At 37.6% G+C, this 25,056-nt stretch overlaps 1 protein-coding gene across 3 annotated transcripts in view; it reads right to left on the bottom strand.

Annotated features, from left to right (window-relative positions):
• The window catches only part of LOC128080199 (bifunctional heparan sulfate N-deacetylase/N-sulfotransferase 4), a 159,586-nt gene extending 135,108 nt beyond the window's left edge, over positions 1 to 24,478 (bottom strand). For 2 of the 3 annotated variants that reach the window (XM_052682163.1, XM_052682162.1), the window contains exons 1-2: positions 24,399 to 24,453; positions 13,078 to 13,195 (exon numbers count right to left, since the gene is read on the bottom strand). The gene's annotated coding sequence lies outside the window, so the exon portion shown is untranslated. Of the gene's footprint in view, positions 1 to 13,077; positions 13,196 to 24,398 lie in introns of all 3 variants that reach the window. The other variant, XM_052682164.1, reaches the window with a different exon arrangement.
• Positions 24,479 to 25,056: the final 578 nt, after the last annotated feature.

A 25,056-nucleotide genomic window follows, 5' to 3' on the forward strand; every position in this document is an offset into this window, starting at 1 on the left:
AGGGTATTCTATCTAAATATGTAAAACAAGGGAAAGTAAATTCAACTTAAGGCCATACCAAAAGAGCATGTGATGTTTGATAACCCAGATTCTAATTAGAGTTAAAGGAATTGGCTTTGATGCTACAAAAGAAAGCAGAAAGATAGAAGCAAAAGCAAAAAATGTTTGTGGTTTAATGTCTGCAGTTAATTTTAGTATATGATATTTGGAACAGAAATTTTATGAGCATTTTTTTTTTCACTAGGTAAACCATACATCAATCCCAGGTTGTAGCTGGATTTAAATCCGGATGTCATGAAGGATGTATATTTAGTATTCCAGAGTAGGCTGGAATTTGACTTCTTCCATAAACAAGCAGATTTGTTGTGGGTGCTGACAGAAATACTAATACAATTAATGCTGCCAACTTACCACCCAACAAAAGCAAAAAATAAAAAAAAAAATAAAAAATCACAGAACAAGCCTGCTGCTTTGATTCACTTGAGAAAATTAATCTTTTATTACCCAGATAGTAAGGTTAAGAGAAAAAAATAACAATTGCATTTTATTTTGGTTTTATCTGTCTGGGCCTAAAGCTGTTGTTTAAACAACATAACTTTCCACACAATATGGTTGAGAAACGAAATTTTACTTAGTCATTGGTGTAGAAGGATGCATAATGTAGAAAGTTTCCCTATGTCTGTCTGAAAGTGTTGAGTTGCTCTCACTTTAAAAGCACGGATGAGCCCCAGATTGAAAATGATAAACAAGCATAGTAACAGAGTTACACTGAGATGAATGATCACGTAGCATTTTTTATAAATATTGGTCTGTAGTTCATCTAACAGCTTTGGTAATTTATAGATCTGTAACGTTTAAGGTTGCTGACTCAGCCCATTCCATGGTCATTGGTTCTCATGCTTGCTTGCCCTCAGAGTTAAAAGTTCTGCCATGTTTACCTAAAAGTGAGTTGCTATATTGTTTAATTTGCAAACATAATCTAATTTGCAAGAGTAACACCCAAAAGCTTTTGTTTTTGTTTTTTTTTTTTTAAATCAGTATGGAGAAATGATGTCTAGTATGCTCGTTTATAGATTTAAAGCCAGTTTGGTTTATCTGTGAAAATAGCTCCCTGTTCCTAAGTGAGCTCAATAGCAGTTGAAATACCTCCTAAGTCATCCCAAAGGTCTTCTTGGTTACTGTAACAAACAGAACTGTAACCTTGTTGCCAATACTACTGCCCCACCAGCTTGACTTTCAGGAGCTCTCGTATGCTTTCCCTAAGGCATATGTTCTAGCTTGAAATTCACCTTTTCAGTTTGAAAGTCTTTATTTCTGAAGGTTTTTTTTTCCTTGGCTGTCTCTTTGCTCTATTTATTTATTTGAATCTGAATCAATCTTAATTTGTGAAATTAATGTATGTTTAATTGTCAAGAAATATATGTATATGCTAGCTGATTTTGCAAACTCATAAAAATTATGAGAATACCTTATAATACTTCAGATTGCATGGTGTTTACTCTCTGCTTGGTTGGACATCCTTTGGAAAGGTGTCTTCCTTTCAGGTTATTAATTTGCTGAATTTATTGTTCAAAACTTGAACTTTTCCCTAGTTTTTAGGGTGTGTTTCTCCTGGCTGTTTCTGGGGCAGGATGACTAGAAGGCTGTGTTGAGGAAAAGGATCTGGGGGTGTTGATCAGTACTCAACTGAACACGAGCCAGCAATGAGCCTAAGTGGCCAAGAAGGCCCAAGGCATTCCAGCTTATATCAGAAACAGTGTTGCCAGCAGCAGTAGGGAAGTGATCCTCCATCTCAGCACTGGTGAGGCCACATACTGAGTAAAGTAGGGCTCCTCACTACAAGAAAAACATTAAGCCCTGGTGTTCATCCAAAGAAAGGCAATGGAGCTAGTGAGGAGTCTGAAGCACAGAGTTTGTGGATATTCACTGAGGGAACTGGGGTTGTTCAGTCTGAAGAAGAGGAGGCTCAGGGGAGACCTTATCAATCTCTACAACTGCGGGAAATAAGATTGTGCTGAGGTAGAGGTTGGCCTCTTCTCCCACATGACTAGCAATAGGATGAGAGGTAATGACCTTTTGTTATCCCAGGGGAAGTTTGGGTTGGATATTAGGAAAAGCTTCTCAAAAAGACTGGTTGGCACTAGAACAGGCTGCACAGAGGAGATGGTGGTGTCATTGCCCCTGGAGGTGTTGAAGAAACATACAGATGTGGTACGGGGTTTAGTGGGCAGTCTTGGTAAGAGGATAATTGGACCAGATAATCTTGGAAGTCTTCTCCAACCTTGGTGATTCTCTGATTCTGTGTTGGGGCTCAGGACACATCCCCTTCATTCCAGGACTTAGTTATGGGGCTCAGGGCAGCTCTGTGCTGTGGGAACCAGTCCAGCAGGAGAGGCTCCCCACTGGTGCCATGGAGTGGCACAGATAAAAAGATGAGAGGAGTGAGAAGACTGGAAATTTCTGTTGCCTTGATAACCAGGCACTGACACCTCAGTGCTCAGCCATCTGAGTCATGGACAGGCCAGCATTCACCATATGAGCCCCAAACCTTAGTCCTTTTAAATTTTGAACTTTTTAGAGCAGCAATATCGTTGTTCATAAAGAGAGGGAGCAGTAAGATCCAATTCTGTGGTGATTTTCTTTTCAGTCATAGAATTGAATCACAACCATAAAAATAGATGATATTGATTGGGGCATCAAATTTAAAAGTTGAATACAGCTGGAAGTGAAAAATAATATATCAAATTCTGTAGTTAAAATATACTTTAGGAGAGTAAATTTAAACATAAGACAGAAATAATGTAAAGGAAGGTCTAGTTCAAATCTATGGGTTGAGACTTCTCAGAAGATTTGAACAAACATCTTCCTTTGTGTACATGCTGATAGTGCTGTGTGTATGTAATGGAAGGTAGATCTGATTTTAAGTGACTAATATTACATTGTTTGGAGAATGTCAAGTTTTTTTCTTCTTTCATAGTCCAGCCGTTGGCCAGGAAAACAGATTATTGAAAAAAATCCTGTTACTTCAAGATCCTGAAGAGTACTACAATAACTCCACCTCACCACACATCTTTAACTAATTGTAAGTAATGTGTTACAGAACATTGTTTCTGAACACTTGAAAGGCACATTTCAGATTTAATTGCAGGAACTCAAACAGAGAAATTAGAGTTTAGGCTTACAGTGCATTAGCTATTGCTTGTGTGAACATTGTTGTTCAGTGGCAAATTGGAAGTTGTGTATATCATTTTGGAGAAGATTATTATATAGGAGATCAAAACAAAGGAGGCTGTGATCCAGGCTTTCTTGCATCAAAATCATTAAATCTGTATGAAACTTTTGTTTGAACTGGAACTTTAAGCATTATTTTTTCAAATGCCATGGTTATTAATAATGGAAGTTCATGAAGAAAAGGTCAAAAATAGTTTCTGCTTATCCATGTATGCTATGTACAACTTGGATCCTTTTTAATGCCAATGACAGAAAAGAGCTGGCATGTTATTTAGAAGGATAGCTTTGGAGGAGATCGGAGGTGACCTCTGTGTTGCAACAGAATCACAGCCACATAATAACAAAGTGCTGCCACCACTGGAAATTAACTTCACAATCTTTGTGCAGAAATTGTGTCCTTAATACTTAAAGGAAACACGAAGAGGGGAAAGCTGATTGAAAAGAGCAGATGAAGGGCAGGAAAATAATATAACGCTCTCATGGAGAATGTTCAGTTCAACATTTTTTTGTTTTACTTATCTAGATAGGTGGATTACAGATGTAGAAAATTCTTAACATTCTGTTGTTCAGGAAAATGTAGAATTGATATTCCTGTAACTGTGAACAATGATGGATTTTCCTAACTAAGCTATTACCTCCTTGGATCTGCTTTCAAGAGAAAAAAAAACTGGAGGCATTTGAAATGGAAGTTGTCTTTAGTGCTGCTTAAAGCAAGAAAAACAGAAATAATTTGTGATTTCTAGCTGCAGCATTCTCCATATGGACAATTTGCTGCCTCAGTAAGCCACTCAGGAAAATAGATGGTTTTAAAACAAAAGTAAAAAGGCCAGGCATAATTCAAGTCAGCTTTTAATTCAGAAAAGCATGCGCTTTAATTTAAGCATATGGCAAATTTAACATATTCAACAGTATGAAGGTGAAGGAATTAGGTAACTTGGCAGGTCACTGGCAAACTTTCTCTTGGTTTGGACATTCTGGAGCCTTCATGAAAACTCCCTGATGTCAGGTGCGTTGCATCCTGCATTTAGAACATACCTGTTGTTGCTGCTAAAGCTTGCTGTTCAAGCTAAAGTTAAGCTGGCTGTAAGGGGTGAATTAATTTCATGGGCCCACAAAAAATATAGCTCTACAAAGGTCAGGTACTACAGTTACAAAAAAGCTGCTACTGCTCTCATGTATGCTGCTGACTGTTGGAGAAGGATAATATTCTTCTGAGGGTTTGGGAAAGCCTTCGAGCACATCCTTAGGTACAGTCTGAGAAAGACTTGTAACATTTGACTACTGGAAATGAGCACATAAGACTTTCCATATGCTCACAACAAAGCATACAGAGCTCTTTTTTTGTTTGTCTTTTGGTAAAAAGGTGTTAGACAGCATCTCTGTCATGCAGGACAAGAGAGGATGACTATTCATTTTAATAATGAAGAGTCGCAAAATTGACCTAAATACGACCTGCTGCTGACATAATGTTCTTTTACACATTCCTATTGGAAAAAACTCTGGACCCATCAGTTTTCTGCAGACTGTTATTTTCAGTAACATCTCACATGTAGTTAATGTCCCCGAATGATTAGCTGTGAGAAGAGTGTGGGCATAAGACAAGTTTGAACGAAGTTCCCTGTTTGTTATATTTGACATCACATCAGGTGGTATATTTGCTACATACATTTGTGAGGCCTCACAGTGCTCAAAATAAACCTGTTCCTTCAGATTTAAATATAACTTTTAATTGTTTTGTAGCTGATATAATATCCTAATCAGCATCTTATCTGTGGTTTATAGAAACGTTGTTATAAACATGCAGCTTTAACCTTCATTGATTTCAAGGACTCTGTCATTATCCCATTTTCCAGGGCGAAGTGATTTGTAATTACTGAGTATTCTCATGTTTAATTTGATGTGATAAACCTGAAACTAATAGATAAATGGGCTCACTTCATTCCGAGACCAAAATAATTTGTAGAAAATAGAAAAGATGGAGAAAAGGCATTTGAAAGTAACATCTGCAGGCAGTACAAGAAATATATAGTTAATGTAGGAAAATAGCATTTTAACAAGTCTTACCTACAGTTTAGAATCTGATCATCAGGTTGTTTCTCCTATACCTTTTTTTTTTTTTTTTTTTTTTTTAGCTCTTTACTGGAAAAACTCCATCAAAGGAGGTGGCCATTTCATCTTTTGAGGCAAATTTCTGAACATAGGGCACACTGCACTAATAGGAGTTCCATTATTCATTTCCTTTATACCTGACCATTTGTTTTGAAAAAGGCATAGGAATTGCAATTTCAAAACGTCATTTCTTTCTCTGTAATAGTACAACACCCGATAGTGTAAGCTGGAACACATAGTTCCATTGTTCTTTTTGGATTTTTTAGGTCTCATTTTATAGCACGTGCATTAAAAAATGAACTCCATGAAATCAGAGTTTGTGTAACCCAATTCTATCTGGTTGCCATTCACCACTGCCATTAGAAAGGCAGACAAGTGTCATACACTTAGCTTGTGCAGCACTTCTTACTCCTGAGTGCAGATTGTCATCAGTGAAAAATAAAACCAGATGAACAACAATCAAACCATTTGCAGGAGCTAAAATTTTCCTTTATCCTCTCAATGGTCCTTGAGCAGCTATGCTTGAAACAGCTGGTCAGCCTCAGCCTAAGGAGTCCTGGGGACTATTTGCGTCATTGCTCTTCTTTTTAAGCATTCTGTTTTAGGACTAAGTTGCAAATAAGGAGATGCCAAATTAAAAGTGATTTCCTGTCTTGACTTGATATCTCTGTAGATGTTAGCCCTTGCAAACTGCCCTTTTACCTGATCCACTCTTTAAATGCCTTGTAATCAAGACAGTATTATTGTCCCATCTGGAAACCTACTGTATGACATTGCAAAATGTGTATGCTACATGCCTCAGCTCAGTGCGAGATGAAATGAAAGAGGCACACATAAGAAGAGATGAAATGAAGAATGTTGAACCATGTATTATACCTTCTGTTGTTCATGAAATTAACATAAAAATAATGAGCTAGTCTTAGAGGAAAATATTCTTGCAGTGCATCATGCTGAACAATCTTTGCCTAAGGAAAATGCCTCCTTGTAACTGCCTGGTTTTGTCTGTGCCTCTATGGGGTTGTCACTTACTTAACTTTATTTATTTCATTTTCTGTTTAAGCCTGTATTCATCTGTTGTCTTCTGTAACTATATCTGTATGAAGATGGTACAATGTAGTGGAATTCCATCGGTATGCTGGGGGCTAGGAAATATCAGCAAGAACAGAAACTCTAATTCCAGAAACTTCAATAAAGTAGAAGCTCTTGGAAGATACAACAGCGTTTTACCAGTAGATAAAAAATATAACAACTGTAAAAAGTCCATAGGTATGGTAGATGTTCAAGTTTTTGAAAATGTTTTCAACTCCTTTAGTAAGAGCAATAATCCTTTTCTGAAACGAAAATCCTTTGATACAAATATTTTTATCCTTTCCTTCATGTTGCTGTATCATGGACAAGGAAGAAGAGAAACTGATGGCAAAATTCTAAAATACCATAAAGAGTTCTGTGAGTTTTCTTTGTGGGGTTTTTTTTTTTTTTAATTGCTTTTTTTTTTCCTTTACAACTATCAAATATTTCCTGAATTTTTGTTAGTAGTGTGAGGCAAAGACTTTGTGATCAAGATCAGATATTTTGCTTCAAAGAGAGAGAGGGGCTTGTTATTTCCTGGCAGCTAGCAAAGTTACTGATGTAGCTCAAGGGGCTGAAAGAGAGACAGGTTCAATCCCATGTCTGTCTCACAGTGTTCCAGGTATCTGTAGAGGGTCCTGCAGTTCATTACAGGAGGAAAATACTGTGGAACTCAGTGTTGCCAGTCCTAACTTATCTGGCAAATTATGTAGTGCTTGCCGTGCGCGCTGTTAATAGTCTCCCTCTGATGTCTAACCTGTGCCAAGAAAGAACAGGAATGCCAGAAGCTGATAGCTAAGTAAACTGGTCCTCTAGCTCAGATGTTGGTAGGTGAGCATTGTTTATTGCTGAAAGTCAGGCAGGTGATTCCTGCTGAGCCCAGTATAGGTATGCATACAGTCAGCAGCAGCTCTCTGTATTAGGCTTTGGCAGTTTTGTAACAGCTGCACCCTGTATATATTCAGACAGTATTACAGAAATTCAGATCCCTGACAGCAGCAGACAAGACCTTTTCCTACACCTCAGTGAGGGAAGATAGGGGTCATAAATGCATCAACAGAATCTTGAGCATGACTTGGATTTGCTATTAATCATTCATCTTTGCACTGAATCTTAAAAAGGACTTGGGCTCTACAATGCTTTGTGTTTGGGTAGTGGGCTGTTGCATTAGCATGCAGAGCCTGTACAGGTTGTCTAGGCTTCCTAGGCTGTGCAAGGTTGTGCCTGTGCTGTATATCTCAGAGAGATGGGAGCATGAGCTCAGCGCTGCCCACGTTTGGCGGACTGTCAAAGGGAATTCAGTGCAGTTGACATGCCAAGGAAAAAGTCCTCTGAAATGCCATTGCACAGTGGCTGAGAGCTCTCCAAAACTCTCAGTACAAGAGATGCTGAGTTATACCATGTTCCTTGAGGCACTCCTCAAGAAAATGCCATGAAAGTCTTTTCATGAACCTAGAGGTCTGGGATGACTTAGTTGCTTTCTTTGTAAAGCATATCTTGCAAGAGAAGAGGAGGTGTCATGGAAATGTCCCTCTCCAGATCACTTCTTCGCAGTATTTCAGTAAGCAAATCACCTCTTTTTGTTATTATAATGAGTAAATCAAAGAGAAACGGAAATACAGAATCATTTTTATTTTCTGCTTGAGGTTCTTCATGCCTTCATTTTTCCCCACGTTTTCAACTTAAGGGGCTAGGGTGAATGTGGAAGTCATATGCCCATAAAAGATGACCAGACAATCTCTCTAAGTTTTACTGCAAAACTACTATCCAAGCAAATGGCTCAGATGGAGACTTCAGGCAAAGTAAAAGTCTGTTGTTGAGTGACTGGAATGGATATCTGAAAGAGGAAAATCACATCTTCCTTGTCCTTGCACTGGGGACTGTACATTTTATGTTATGGATTAAATTATGATATTATGTGTTAAATAATGACTTATCAAAATTCTCGTTAGCAAAATGAAATTTGGGTTGCATGCACGATCAGATTTGCATTGAGATATAGACAAGAGCTTAACTTCTGGATTAGTTCTGATTTAGGCAGTGAAGCTGCTCATCTTGTCTCCAGAGTAGCTGTAGGGATTGCCCAGAAATATGACCTTAGATATTTTAGCATCTTGGAGGTATGAAAGAAGAGCTTACCTAATTCTGGCTCAGACAGCAAATAACTGAGGTGCTTCTGAATTGCAGTTTTGATTGTCAATGTCAAGTTCCCACTTTATAAACCTTTAGCATTTAAAGGATGAAATAATACCGTGTCCTACTCTTTCTGCCTTCTGTAACTAGGCAGAGAAGGTACTGGTCTGTGGTAAAATACATTCTGGCAGAAGTACTGATGATCTTGTGGGTGTTGGTTGAAAACCCTTTTTAATGTCTCCGCGTTGTAATAAGCAGCCATAGATTCAGTAGTGAATCTATCCTTTTAAATTAAAAACAAAGCATATTGCTTCTGCAGATGTGTTATTCTCTGTTTCCATGTGCACAGGAAGCAAATTTTGTATCTGCCTCTATAATGATTGAAGTGATTCCTATGTATAATGTCAGTGTGCACATATTAGCATTCACAAGCATATGCGTACAGTAAAGTGCTTCAGGATGTTTTAGAATAAAATATATGTTACTAATGTGTTGCCAGTAATGACTTTGTCTCCTAATGGCATTTGTAAAATGCTCATATTTAAGCAATGTCTTAAGTTTTCCATTGTGATTAAACTAGGTGGCCATTTAAATTCAAAATGGCACAGTGTTAATGCTCAGCGCTATTTATTATCAAAATATGCATATGCGTGTTTAGCTATAAGTGCAGAAGTACTTTATTTAATTCTTGTAATGTGTAACCTTTTTTTGATCAGAGCTAAAATCTTGAATGCAGCCTCTGATCTTGATTAGTTGCACCTACACACTGAGATAGAGACATTTCATATTACATGATCAACATTTTAACTCCATTTGGCATAAAGGTAGAATACTTTTTCCTTGCATAAAATCCTGGTAAATCAGATAAGAATTGATTATTTATATTGGTTTCATGAAGTAAGATAGTTGATTTCTGACTAATGCATTGGAAAGTATTTATGTAATAGAGAGTCCTGCCATCATAAATCACTTTGCGGTGAGTGCAACAATTTTTTTTATTGGAGGTCACCAAAGTCAGTTGCAAAATCAATTCAAATCAAATCACACGGCTGCATATACATCAGAAGATTGCAATAGATTAATACACTTACATATTTGCTCACCATACATACCTAAATTAAATATTAGCTGTTTACATGAAGATGAAGTCACCTTGCATTACAGCCCATTAATATGATTTTATTCTAGGCAGCCCAGGTACAAGCTGGGCTTTACATTTTAAAAAGTAATCTGTTCTTTGGCCTAAGAATACATTGCTTGTGTTTTTTCCATTATGAGACCAGGATCCAGTGCTGAAAATATGTTGAATTGCTTTCGCAGTTAAACTACTTCATTTGCCAAGAAAGTTCTGATTTGAACTTTTAAATGGTACATTTTCGTGTAGTCCATAGTAATACCCTTGGAGAAGAATTGCTGCAGTGGGTTTTGTGGAAACCATTTCTGCTACCCCTGCGGCTCAAGTTCAGACTTACTATCCAATGTTTGTATTTATTTTTTTCAGAGGCTGGCACTAGGATGCATTGTTCATAAACATAGAATGATGGCTCTTTAATTTTTTTCATTAAAAACCAGAAACTGAAATTTCCTCCTTATAATTCTAAGGGAAACATTTTTAAAAGTATGTGTCTTCTGATATATTTTTTTACCTTCAGGAAAAATAAACAGACACTTATTACTCAATCTGTCTAATAAATAGGATTGTCATGTGTATGTTCCTTTTCTTCTCTCATTTATCTCCTCTTTGATGACATTAATTGATGTCAATTATTAAATAAGTAATAATTGGAAGATTTTACAGCTGTTAGCTTGAAATTTAAGTTTCTTCTGTCTTTCTGGACTCAAGAGTCCAAATGTGATCCTTTGAAAAGTAGCAAGGTAGAAGGAAGGAACACCCGTGTGACTGATTTATATCCTAAAGCATCTTGTAGTTAGAGCTAACTCTGAAGTATTGGTGAATGGCAAAGGACATGGGACACAAAGTGGGAAACCTCTGAGCAAAACATCAATAAAAAAGTCAAAACACCATCTCTTCAGCAGCAGAAATACTACTTAGTGTGATGCTCTAATGGAGAGAACTTCCTCTAATATTTATGAGCATCTACTATGCAGAGTGTGCCCCAACATTCCTATATGTGCAGGAGGGAGTCAATTTATGCATTGCATCCTGTATACCACCATGATGCATTTTATCAGTGTTAAGGGTGAAAACTCCATCTTGGAATTCAACAGCAAAAGGGGCTGCGTTATCCTCAATGACCAGCACTGGCACAAAATTAAACCCCTGACCACTTCCATGCTGTTTGCCATAAACTTGCTGAAAATGGAGGTAAATGGGTTCTGTTGCAGTACATATGTACTGAAATGAAAGCAACCTATTATGTAAGGCATTATTCAATTGAAATAAATCTAAGGAAGGAACCAACATGATGAAGCACCTTTACTGCGGACAGTAAGCACCCTGGGAGCCACAGTGTAAGAATAATGTAGATATATTGGAGTGGGTCCAGAGGATGGCTATGAGGATAATCAGAGGACTGGAGCTCCTTTCCTGGAAAGATAGATTGAGAGAGCTGGGTTTGTTTAGCCTGGGGAAGAGAAGGCCCTGGAGAGATCTCATTGAAGCCTTTAGTACCTAGAGGGGGGCCTACAATAAAGCTGGAGATGAATTTTTTTAAAAGAGCATGTAGTCATAGGAAAAGGAGAAATGGCTTTAAACAGGAAGAGGGGAGGTTAGATAAGATATTAGGAAGAAATTCTTTACTCAGAGGCTGGTGAGGCACTGGCATAGGCTGCTCACAGCAGCTGTGGAGCCCCATTCCTGGAGGCGCTCAAGACCAGGCTGTATGGGGCTGTGGGCAACCTGATCTAGGGGGCTGCAAGTGGTCCACAGCAGGGTATTGGAACTGAATGGTCTTTAAGGTCTTTTCCGCCCAAGCCATTCTATGGTTCTGTGATTCAATGGAAGTGATTTGCAGCTGCACAGTGTCATGGACTTACCACCTGGCATACTTCTGTTGCCGCTGCTAAAGACAAATAAGTGGTCCATATCAAGAACACTGGCTGTACTGAATCACTGGTTCATATATCAGTAATCTCATGGACCTTCAAAACTATTTACTTGGTTAACAAAAAGGTTTCTGAATAGGTAGCATTCTGAAGTGCTCTGTTCGAAGTGCAAGCTGTAAACTCAATGACAGGCATAATTATCATGTCAAATAGATTAATAGCCATTCAGTTCATGGCCATATAACTAAAGGATGTATTTAACAAGCCAGTGATCTAAATTTAAGAGCAAAAATGCCAGTAAAACTGCCTAAATTTAAGTCATTTCCCAGGTTCTGCAATTACAAAAAATTAATTGAACAATAGAATTGCCGCATGGGGAATTAAATAAGGCAAGAATTCAGCCTTCTTTTTCCTTACTTTTATTTATGAGTTAAGCTTTGAGCCATGTAACAAGGACAAAATCCTCTATTTACACCTGTGTCACTACATTTTGCTCTCAACATGAAATGATATGAGTAATACAGAACCACTTTTCATTGGTCTGTTGCCCCTTGAGCACAGTAATACAATAAAATGGGAAGAAGTAATATAAAATTAGATGAAGAAAATTTTAAACCCATTCCTGAGACTTATGAGCTTGTATGAGTTTAACAAAATCACTTCCATGTTTGCTAGATCCTTTCTTATAGTTCAGAAGAGAGGATCTGCATACTGCCATCTATTAAAACTGTAAATAATTTGAGTCAAAATAGATTAAGTTTCATAGTAAAAACTCTAATTTTACAATTTGTGATATAGGAGTGATGATGTAAGTGAATTCTTAAGATGCTAAAACTTGTCATAGGTGATAAATGAGGCACCTAAAAAAGGTCTCAGCACTAACATATAATGAATGTAGACTTATATTTGGTGTGCATTTTCCACCAATTGTTATCCCCTAAACTCCCATTTCACTTGAAAATTATGATGTTCTGATAGCCAAAAGAAAACTGTTCTTAGAAATTTGCTATTAAAAATGCTGTAACACAGGAATAAACAAAAGGCCTACTGGGAGCTGACTAATGGAGTGTTTCCTTGCATACATGAATACCCAATGCGGTGCAGGCTGAAATCTAACTCTTGTACATCGTATGATCAAAAACCCAGTACTCAGTGCTAGAACTGACTTGTGTGAAACATCCATTACTTGCAATCTTCTTTTTGTGTTCTGCTGGAAGAGCCAAGTCTGGTGTTTTCTGCTGTAAGATTTAATGTAACTGAACTCAGTGCAAAGTGAGTCGTCAGTATTTCCTGTGCTAAATTTATCTCTAACAGAAGTTGCCCAGTCTTAGTTGATATAATTCATTATGTGAAATAGTATTCAAAGTGGTGAATTTATTCTTAATCCCATCAGCTTTGTCTTTAAAGTAACGCTATGATACTTCTTATGAGAACTAATTTTAAAGAAGTTCATAAATGGTGGTAATTGCTGTGAAAATGGTTGAAAGTTTCGTAAATTTTTCCTGCAAATGTGGGTTTAATTTTTCTCACCTTCATAATATGGTTCTCTCAGGTCCATTTAGTCGCTTCTATTCTTTCCATGATAGATTTCCAAACTGGAGCTTACAGAAAGAAGCAGCAATTTTGCTCTTCCTCAGTGTGCAAAGCACTGGAAAACACAAAGTACAAAACATGCCAAAACATGCTGGGTGTTACTGGGTGCCAATCCTACAAATCTGTCTCTTATTAAAGCTGTGAGGCTTTTTGCTGCATAAAGACTTTTAGCTTTTCTCAGAGTGAATTATCAATTTTGCAGTCAGTCACCAGTTAGCATACAATTACTAGAGATGATCATTATTTCAAAGTTATATGGCTATGGTTATAAGAATGGAAACCCAGAATATTCTTATTACTAGTGGCATTATAATATAAAGACCTAGGAAATGTGATTTTATAACTACAGCTGGCTGGTATTGAATCACTCTGAAACAGTTTGAAAGGTGATCTTTCCTATGGTAGAAAATGAAGTTCTCTAAAGACTCAGCCACTTACCCAAGGGAAAAAAAAACAAAAACAAAAAACAAAACAGCATATCTGGATAATGATATTTCTAGCACCAAACATTTCAATGTATCAGTGAGAAAGTTAGACAAAACATCTCTCTCTCCCTTGGGAGGAGAAAGCATGCTGTGTATATATAATCTTAATAAAATAAGCAAATCTAAACATTTCATGGAGAAACTAGGAGATAATAGAAGTCATTTTTGAGGACAACAGTAAACGCACATTTTGATGCTGCTTTTCAGAATATGGAGCATATAAGGACAAAGATGTAAATAGCCAACTGTATAAATCATAAAGAAGAAAAGTGTGTCCTGGCTAACATAAATAGGTCATCAGGTATCAGAAAGGGGGTGATCAGATAAACACTTCCCCAAGTTAGTCAATGTCCCTATCTTTGCTTGTGTTTCTCTTAAATAATCACTCTCCTTTCTGAAATATCTTTCATTACTTTTAGCCCTGTCACTACGTTGCTTCTCTTAGTATGTCATTGTCCTTTTCAGTTTTGTAAGACTTATAAATTCAGCCATGTCACTTTATATTTAGCAATAATATTTGCAATGTTCTCTTTTTAGGCTCCAAAGTTTTTGCCTTCCTTTAAGCCAGTAGTGTAATTCATGTTGATTGCCTTTTTAACTTCAGAGACCAATAAAAATGTTTATATGTTGCCAGCCTTTTTTTAGTAGCAGTCATCCGAAATCTTGTGTGGCCCTACCTTTATTCCCTATTTTACCCTAAAATAAGTCTCTAGATTTTTAGCACATATAAATATGGCAAGTTGCTTTATAAAATCTGGAAGCTATGTGACTTCATGTTACTTCCTGGGGGAGCTCTCACAGAATGTGACAAAGGGATTCTCTCTGTGGTGTTTCTTCTTCTCAAACAGAAAATTCTTATATTTGCATTCTGTTTTGGTCTTGTGAGTCAGACCCTTTTTTCTGCTGATGGATAGTCAATGAATGTGTTAGTGTGACACCGTGGAACGTATTCTCATTTAGTATTACAAGAGTTATACGCACTTAGAAAGAGAAAAATATCCCCTCGTGACATCAAACATTTAGATGCAAGTCCTCAAGTACAGGATAGTGTGGGTAATGCTTTGACTATTTTATACTTGTTAATATTTTATCAGAGTCTTCTGCTAGTGCAGCACAGACTCACATAGCCTGAGCCATACAGTAAGGCAGGCTGAAAGCTGAACTCAGTGGTCCATGCAAACCCTATCAAATGTGGTGTATTGTTTTGCACAGATCAGCCAAACCCAGCCCAGGCAATCCTTGTGCAACCATCAGCCTTCGGCACTGGAGACATTACTCCCTGAAAAATAGTCTTTCAAGATAGCCATGGAACAACATTTATCAATGTAAAATATATTGCAAAGATGGAGGTTTCACCTGTACTATCACAGAAGACTGTTTACTGTTCCAGATCAAATAAATTTGGAAGAGGAGGAAGCTGTGTGAGAGCTGTTGAGGGGCCTTGCTGCCTGCCGCAGCACTGGGAGTGCGTTACTACCTGCCCAGCTGTAGGGAGTCAGACCTTAGATGGGGTGTGCTGTGTGCAGCCCTGTGCAATTGCAGCTGAGGGGCTTTCAAAGCCACCCAACGGTCTGGATGTGGGAGACAGCCAGACAGTATCTCGTGGAGATGCCTATACTGGTTTGGCCTCATCTGTCTGTGAGTTTTCTGTAAGCCAAAGCAGGATTTCTGGTATTATGCTGAAGCCCTGAGTTCTTCCTTTCTTACTCTGATGTTTCTTTTCAAAGTATTTGGCTATGTCAGAAATGCAGCTATCAAGGTATGAGGCATATCTCCCTCTCCATAAATTCTATTAATCTGCATGTTTGGGTAGTCTAGTTGGTTGTCCCTGTGTATATCTTGTACAATGTTCTTGTATCTCCTCTGTAAAATAGCAGAAAGGATTCTTTCTCTTTCTTTCTTTCTTCTTTTTTCTTTTTTCCCCAAAGTAAATTCATGAAGAACTTAACCAACGCGTATTTAGCATGCCTGAGAAAAGTGACTAAAAGGACTTGCATTGTTTATTTAGGGGATATCTGAAATAGTTAAGGACTGTATTATCCTGGTCATATACTTGCTTGTATTCTGGCTGCTTATGCTTTAACATGCTGTATGAGAATTGTTAGGTCAGGGCTAGAACCAGTGATTGAGCACCAGGTGAGAAGGTGTGAGTAATCCAGAGAGCACAGATGCAAGCAGTGCACCTGAGTGACTGGAAGGACTAGAACCAGGGTCCATCCCTCCTCAGCCCCATTTAAGGGTTAGCAGTTGAGGTAGCACTATCTCTTTTTGGAGATCATACTGTTCTCAAGAGTCCCTGAGCCTTCAGAAATGGTAAGTTGCTTTTTCCTGTATCGCTTTCTAAACTAAATAGTGACTAATACCTCTACAAGAGTGTTCCTATCCTGTGCCTGCTGTTGCTATGCACCTGCATATGAGCATCAAGCTGCATCTGGCCGACTTTGTATCTAGCTTCTGCCTGTCCCTTGCTATTAGGTTCATATTACTCTTCAAGGTTAGCATTCATAAATTATTTACAGGTAGTTCTGTATTTTCTATGAACTGGTATATAAGTGCCTGCTTAGGAATATATATATTTTTTAATATTGCCTTAAGTCAGTGTGATAAGAACTAGGTCAAATGCTGTAACAACCAAGGAGGGGAAAAGGAAATGAAAACTAATCTCTGTAAACACAGACAGAAATAGACTTTGGTTTTGGTAGTAAGGAAGAGCTTTTTATTTATTTTTTTTTTTTTCCTCCCATGGGAAGAAACCTATGTTTCTTTCTGAGAAAAGCTAATGCTGCAGTAACTGAAATATAATGTAGGCACAGCAAACTGAGACACTGGATTGTGGTGGAGAGGGAGAATTAATGTAAAAATTCAGTGAGCTTTTAATGCCCACAAATTTCTTTCATGTCTACAAACTGCTTTCTGGGAACCTTGAAGTGTTGAGTCCTGCATTTGGCAATGCCATCTTACGTGCTGAAAAGGCTTTCTACCTTTTTTATGCGCATCTTGGGGAGTTTTCAAGTCAGACTTCTAGATATATTCAAAAGGCAATGAGAAGGGCCCTCTAATATCAAGACTGCACGTGCATGAAGCTTCTCACATTTACTGGGTCTTATAAAAAGCAGTTTTACATTCCTGTGGTCAGATCCCGTCAAAAACTGTGCTTTTGTTCTCTGTCTCAGATGTATGTGCATTTGGGACAAAGCCTCAGGTTTGATACAACAAAATGAATCTTTATCTAAAGAAAACATATTTCTCCCTTTGGGATACTATTTTGAGAGCCAGAATATAAAGCACTGACTGAGCAGAACCAAGTATAGGTAGTGATAAAGTGTTCCAAATACCTTCATGAAAAATGTGCTGGAAGAAAGTTTTCTGTTTCTCTCCTGATGAGAGAAGACCTTTTGAGCAGGCTGCAGCAGTCTCCTTTATTCAGGAAAGGAAATAGTGTACCAGTGGGAGTTGAGAGGATGAGGGAATGCCCTCAAGTAGCATCAGTGGAGGTTCAATTTGGATGTGAGGAAGAATTTCTTCTCTGATGAAGTGATTGGAGCACTGGCACAGGCTGCCCAGGGAGGTGGTGGAGTCACTGTCCCTGGAGATGTTCAAGAAATGTGTAGATGTGGTACTTAGGGATGTGGGTTAGGGGGCACTGTTGGTGGTAGATGGATGCTTGGACTAGATGATCTTAGATGTCTTCTCCAATCTTAATGATTCTGTGACAGCTCTTTCACTACACTGCTTTTCAATAATGAAGAAAGTCCTGTCATATGACTTTAAATGTTTCTTGTCTTAAATAAGGTCGAATCTAAAGTTTTTTTTTCTTGATTACCTCGGTCAAACAAAAGATGGCAGTTTTTTTCTGTACACAGGGAGTTATTGTCAGCTTGTGAATTTGGGTAGAAACTCGTGCATCACTGCTTGCCAGTGGCTTAATATAAAAAATAAATGTACACGATGCTGTATAGGATGTCTATCATAAAAGTGCTCTCCTGTAACATGCGGCCTAAAAGCTGCAGTAGCTGAAAATTTAATGTCCATTATAGCATAGAAGACTTGCTTTCAATTAAGTTAGGTGTAGAACTTAATGCAAAGTTTAGAAGAGGACTGTTTTCTTCGTGAGTTCTGTGCAAATGTCAGAGCAACTTTGTAAGCCTATGACTGGAAGCTAGTAGAAGCCTGTTCCTTCCAGAATCTTCTTTTCCAAACATGCTTGTGGTACGGTTTGTTTTTTCCTTTCCAACTGTTTAGTCCTTAAGAAGCAAATTCTGAAGTAATTTCCTGTCTGCATCTTCCAGAAATGTATGTGCTATGAGCTCCTCATTTCTATTAATATTTGCTCACTAACTGTTATTTTAATTTTTAAAGTTAATACAACAGCATATAATAAATTCTTAAGGAAGAGCAAATACAATTTCTGAATGTGCAAAATATCTAAAAGTATGTTGCGTGCTGTGACAGACCGAAGTACCAACACCAGCCTAGTCTCATCTGTTCCACTTCTTACAATAAGCAGGAGTAGCCAAAAGATTATTCTAAAAACATGTTCCTGATGTTATTTGAGTTGTAGTATATCAACTGGATTAATCAGCTTGACAAGTCTGCATGAAGTCTATGGTAATACTTCACCAAATGGATATTAAATGATCTAAAATATGTATAGTATAGTCACTGGACCTTGATTCCTCCCTCTGTTTTCCCTGTGGAAATATTCCTAGATTTTGTAGCTGTAGTTAGAATTCTGAAAGGGACCAAACCTGTCTGTTATTCAATGTCAGGATTGTAGTTAACTATCACATTGCTGGACCTATGTTAAGTCACCTGTTAGCCCCACCCTGCAAATCTTTATCAAATGAATATATGAGTCTTCTTTAGACTTAAGAGGAACCTTTTATCTTGTTTGTTCTCAGCTAGGTAACAGATAACGGAGCTTCCATTCAGGCTGGTGGCATGAAGTTATAAATGCTCTTCTAGGCATAAATGTACAATGGTAGCAAGAGTTGTCAAAGATAACTATGCAAACCTACAGTATAGGTAAGAGACATAGAATCAATGAACAAGATAAGAGCTTAACTTTAAACTTTTTTTCTCAAAGCTCAAATTCTCTTACAGCGATTAATGGAAAGAGAAAACTTATTTCTTACATAATTTGAGTGAAATACAGATAAACTGCATTATGAGGCAAATGTCTGCTCCATGGAGTGGGCATGGAGGCTTTCAAAAGTAAGTGCAATAAGAAGCTCCACAGAGGATGCACACAAGTCCAAGAAGGAAAAGTGTGACTGGCAGTTTAACTTCTGATCTGGCTTCACCTTGGTTGCTCCAAGTACCAGACTCTGAAGCCAGATTGACAAGGTCTCTGAATTTAACGAACTAGCTTTCTTTTTCCTCAAGTAGCTACGGTAAGTTGACTTTCATTTCCGTACTTACTCCAGCTGTGTTCTAGACTTTCAGCGTGAATGGAAAGAATCTACAACAAACAGCCATGGGAAGTTTCTGAAGAAATTCCAATTTAATTCTTCCAATTAAATTTCCAATTTAATTCCAATAGATTTTGAATAAACCTAATGATTAGGTCATTTACCTAGACCCATAGTGTTGTTTTTTTTTTTTTTTTTTTTTTTTTTTTCCCTATGACAGCTCTAAAATGCAAGTTAGGAGAAGTGTCTATCTACCTAGGAAAGAAAATAAATGTTTCTTTTATCCAGAGATATATTCTACTTTGTGAAAACTGTAGTTAGATATAGCAAAAGATGTTCTGGTTTCAAAGACATTGTTTTCTCTTGAGTTTCTATGCTTTTTAGAATACTGCTTCCACTGACATTTCTACAAATGGAAAGGGATGCTGAAACACTGTATGGAGCCAGGATACTGCTCACCAAGGGCTAAGAGGTGTGCCTTTTTCCTGTGCTTGGCTAGAATTGGGATAGCGGGGTAAGTGCAGGTGTGAGGGCAGGAAGAGGATGAAGGAAGAAACAGCAAAAAAGAAGAAACGAGAAGAGTGAAAGAATGTGAATGTCCATAGTGTTGCAGCATTACTCAGATCATGTTCTGAACATTAAAATATTCTTTCTGACTGATGAAGTCCATTATGCAGATGATGAACTGTAGGTCCACTGACTTCCTGTCCTTCTCAAAATGATGGTACCCACATCTAGCAAAGAATCATCAACTAGAATATTGCCTGTACAACTTAAATGCAACTTTGCTTGGTGATGCTGATTATACAGGTGTTTTTTTTTTCTTGCTATACTCTTTTCCCCGAGAGGATGGTAAATAATGTTGATGTCATGTATTCTGTGGAGATGGATTTTTCTGAGAAGCTTAGTTCTAAGGGAAATGAATGGAAGTAGATTAGAATCTCTGAAGAACAAAAGAGAAAAATCTTAGCTTTTCTGAGTTTAGGGGAATGTTTGTAAACAAAAACCAGTCTCACCAGTAGCCACGTGAGATTTACCTCACACCATCAAGCTTCAGAGTGTGTGTATGGACATCCAGTTATAACCGGACAGAAAAATAGGTATTTGTTCTTCTGTATGGAAGAGACAAACTCTTCTGGGTAGAGGGAAAAGAGGAAAGAAGGTGAGGAGGAAAACATAATTGATATTTCTTGAAAATGACAAGTTGTTCTAGCAAGAAATTCTGGCTGAAATACTGGCCTGAAGCACTTGTCTGGAATGAACTATTACATTCCAACCAGTTTAGCTTTTGCAAATCCATCATCAACAAGCACTGAAGTGTTACCTTTAGTCACAGCTAGGAGGAAGTGCTTGAGCTAAAATCCTTTCGCATTCATTGCTATGCCAGAAGAACTAGTCCTGTTGGACATGAACTGTGGGCTATGGAGAAAGAGAAAGGGGTGCAAGCTGGCAAACTTTACAGCACTGAAGTTAGGGATAATCAAATAAAAGCATTTATCTGATTGCCTGTTTTGCTGCCTTGCTTTCTAAGATTTGCGTTGGCTTTTTTGTTAGCTTTGGTGTTTGCTGTTGTATGCCAGTATAGCATTTAGTGTGAAATCGAATGGGATTAACCTTTTTTTTGTGCACAGCTGAGAAACTGTTGTTCACATAGTGTATAGTATATGCTTGATGACAGTCAAGCTTATGTGCATGTCATGACTTTCCACAGAGCTTTCAGACAGAAAAATGTGTTCTGTGTCTCTGCAGTGAATAAGTGATGTTTTTTGAACATGTGACTAAAGATGCAATTGTGTGTATTTGTTAGGAGAACCTGAAACACTCTCTTCTGTTGAGAGATTAGTTGTCAATGGCTTTATAAATTTATACTCGCCAGACTGTAAGCGTCTGAGCTGGAATTCAACTTGTCTTATTCTAAATTGTCTTATTCTAGTCTTATTCTAAATTTTTCTAACTCATTCTTTGGAGGGCAACTGCTACCCTCCAGAAAATCAGCAGATGATTGTAGAAAGATTATTGTAGACTCATAGAGTCACTAAGGTTGGAAAAGGCTATTAAGATCACACAGTCCAACTAGCAGTGTATCACCACCAGCCCACTAACTCACATCCCTAAATAGCACATCTACGCATTTCCTGAACACCTCCAGGGATGGTGGTGTCACCACCTCCCTGAGCAGCTTGTGCCAGAGCCTGGCCACCCTTCTGGAGAAGAAGTTTTTTCCAATATCCAACCTGAGATATTATTTATTGTTTACCAATGAAGAAACAAAACTAAAGCTGTAGGTGTGGTAGTGGTGGAAATCTTTTTTTCTTTTTTCTGAACGGTGAGTTGCAGACTGAATGCCTCCAGAATTTTTTCAGTAGTATGGAAAGTGTTTTTCAATGCCTGTTTGTGCTTGGCTTAGCATAAAAACAAATCTTGAGCATCCTGTCAGCTTTGAGTGTGTTATAACCTACTGAACCTTTAATGAATTATTCGGTGGGTACAAAGTTCTGTTCAAAATCACCTAAGAAATATGATTTCAGAACTTTTGTCGCTAACGTTTTGGATGCATGAGGATTATCTGCTTCTGTGAGATTGGAGATAGGAGAAAGGGGAACCTAGACAAGTAGCATACAAGCAGGTAGTTTATTGTGAAGTTTATGTCAAAGGGTTGAAGAATAAACAAGAATTAAAACTTCAGTCTGAGAAGCAGCATTATTTCAGAGAGCTTTCTGGCTCCCTAGGCACACTTTTCCAGCAGAAATAATATCTTCGGGCAGAACACTTGTTCTTTGGTAAATGTGCATACAAAGTTCTTTGATATAGCAAATATGAAGTGGAGAGTACAAAAATAATTAACACAATAATTTCCATTGCTCTAAATAATATTTAGTCATTGATACTGATAAAACTGTTTATAACAGATGTACTTAATATGCACTGTTAACTCTTGGTGATACAATTACAAGTATCTAATGTTGCTTATTTTGGAGAGAAGTCTGTCCCTCTTGGAGAGAATAAGGTGACATCTTGTATGTACCATTGGAATCTACAGTGCAGTATAACTCAAAAAAGTTCATAGAACATTAATTACAAAGTGAAATCAATTTTGAGTTTTTTTTTTTAAACTGTATAATCATGTACACTTAATGTGCAGTTGTTGCAAATCTTGCAAGTTACAAAAAGCTTTTACTTTAGCTATTTTTGTAAAGAATGTTTTTATTGTGACTTAAGGCCTAATACTATCAGGTAGAGAGCAGCCTCTGATTTGTCTGAAGGGTAGGAATATGCCTTCTAGGACAAACAGTAGCCTCTGAGTTAATCCAATCCTATTCTAATTTAATTTCATACCAAATGCTACGCTATGTAAAATACACAACGTTTGAGATCTTGCTGCTATAAATTCTGAGGAAAAGCTGAAGATAGAGGCAAACCTGTAAATGCATTTGAATATCTTAACTGCAGTTGGAAACAAAGGCAGAAAGTTACTCAGCGTTTTTGTACTGGGTGATGTGGTGGTAGTACCAGACTGAAGAAAGAAGAACTAAGATTTTACCAGTGGATGAATGACAAGTTTGTGGGGCTGTGTGGGGATTTTATTCTACAGGGGCTTAAGGAGTCTTGGTTTTTCTCTCTGTGGAAGTGCTTTCTTTGTAACTGAACAGGAATCTAAAGCAACTGGGAAACTTTATCTGAGGTGATATACAGTCACTTCCTTCCCCTCCTATCTGACAGACATTCTTTCCCTTCCTGTTGCCTTCTTTTAGTCCTTTCTAATACACTCAATTATTCTTATTGCCCATGTCTCCCTCTGTCCCAGTATTTCCATGTTCTTTTCTATGAATTATCTTCTCCTCTTTACTAAGACAAGGGAGCACAGCAAGAGTTATGCATTACATAACTTCTTGCCTGTACATGGAAAATTGTTAGCCATCTGCAACAAATTGGGTTTTGTTCCGGCAGTAACTCTTGAGTGTAGAAGAGGCAGAGCATGAGGAGGAAGAGTGTAGAAGATGGAGTTCAGGAGAAGTGGTAGTTTGGTGTTGTGTGCTGTAGGAAAGGATCTTTTCTGGCATTTCATGCACTGGTGAGTTGTGCAAGAATTAGTTTCTATGGCATAAAGAGGCTTCGTGGTTTTGTAGGAATGGATGGAGGAACTATTGTGGAGCCTATCTGATCTTCCCACCCCCACCTCCGCCAACAGTTCAGCATCCAGAATAACATCAGTTGTAATGTGCACTGTAAGCTGGTTCCAGAACAATAGTAGCCTTGGAGACTTATAAAAAAAAAGCTGGAGGAGCTGCTGTAATAAGAGGGAAGTTTCAAGGTCAGTGGTTTTTTTTCTTTTGAATGAAACAGAAAGTTGTCAACTCTTTTTCTCAAGTTATACTGATGCAAATGTGTTACAGTTTAAAAATAATAATAAAAATACCAGACTTATTTATACAGAACTTCATGGATATTTTGCTGCAAAATTATTTTTCTTAGTAATAAGGGAAATTTATTTAGCCGTTATCAGTTATAGTGCATCTTAGAAGACCTGATGTTTTTAGAGCTATTTAATCTCTTCCTACATCCCAGAAAGCAAACAGTATCATGAATTTCTCGAATTATTAGCAAGATTTAATTTAAAAATGCATAACCAAGCCATGTAAACAGGCAGGTCTTTCAGTGATGGTTCAACTGTTATGGAGCCGTAAAGTAATGTTAATGTTTTTCTGTTTAAAGAGCTTCTCATCTCATACTAGGATTATACAAGTTTATACTTAGTGTCTAATTAATTGTCAATTTTTTTTTTCCTCTGAAATGACTTGCACTTTATGTAGTCAGGTGAAGAGTGCATCTCCCCAGTAACAGTAACATCTCTAAGCCAACTGAAGAGTTTGAAGTGTATCAATTGTTGATACAGTTTCTTTAGGTATGAGTTCTATTGTATTCCTCTCGGTGTATTTGCTTACACTGTAGGATGGCAGTGCATCCTTTACCATATAAAGAAGAGATGATGCTGTTAATCAGCTGACTTCAAAAGCAGAAGTTGCAATGAAAATGTTAAGTATTTTCTGTTGTGTTATAGCTTGGAAAGACTAATGCATTTTTGCTGCCTTGTGTAATAAGATAGGCAGCTATTTGTTTTTTTTTCTTTTCTTTTTTTTCTGAGATTCACATTGACTGCAGTCTGTTAGCTAGCTGTATTTCATTAACTTTTATAAACCTCTTGCCTTCAATAACAGCAAATGAAACTCTGGGACAATGTCTCCCTCTAGGCCACAGACAACTCCAAGTTCCAATAATTCAGTGTTGGAGTTGAATAAAAGACAAATTATTCTGTCATGTGTCAGTAGCTACAATACATCAACCAGTAATACAAGGTACTTACTGTGCAAGAAGCGGGGATATTTTCAATTACTGTCAGCCACTTAATTATCTCAGATGCTGAGGTGTGTGATGCTGTGCAGCTCGTTGTGTTTTATACAACGCTGTTTCCTGTTTGGCTCCGAACTGTGGATTTCCTGTACCCAGACGCATGGAACAGAAACAAAACTTGAGGTTTTAGTGGTTTTTGATGTTAGCTTTAGAAAGTTCAACATGCGATATCTGTAACTCTGTTTTTTTTGTTTTTTTTTTTTGTTTTTTTTTAAGTTATGGGAGGTAAAAAAAAAAAAAAAAAAATCAGACTAAATATGATCATGCTGAAAGCAAAATGTGTATGACCTTTCCAATCAGTTGGATAGAGTAGCACAGTTGTATTCATTCCAGTGATGGCTCACTGGCATCTGTTAGTAAATGTATCCCAGTCTACTTGATGATATGGTATTAACTACCTCTGCATCCTAATGCATCCATAATGGTTCTGGCAATGTAATGCTTCACATATACGATTTAGAGATTTTTTTTTTCTAGTATAATATGCAAAACTAGCCTGAACTGCTTGTGAACAATGAGCAACTGTTGCGCTGGTGGGCTCCAGGAGCTGAAAGAGGTCCTGGGAATTTTGCTCTTAGAAGTCTTCGGACTGAAGCGCCCCCTCCATCAGT

This window comes from Tympanuchus pallidicinctus, unplaced genomic scaffold, assembly GCF_026119805.1.
Source record: "Tympanuchus pallidicinctus isolate F22 unplaced genomic scaffold, pur_lepc_1.0 scaffold2, whole genome shotgun sequence".
NCBI lineage: Eukaryota > Metazoa > Chordata > Aves > Galliformes > Phasianidae > Tympanuchus > Tympanuchus pallidicinctus.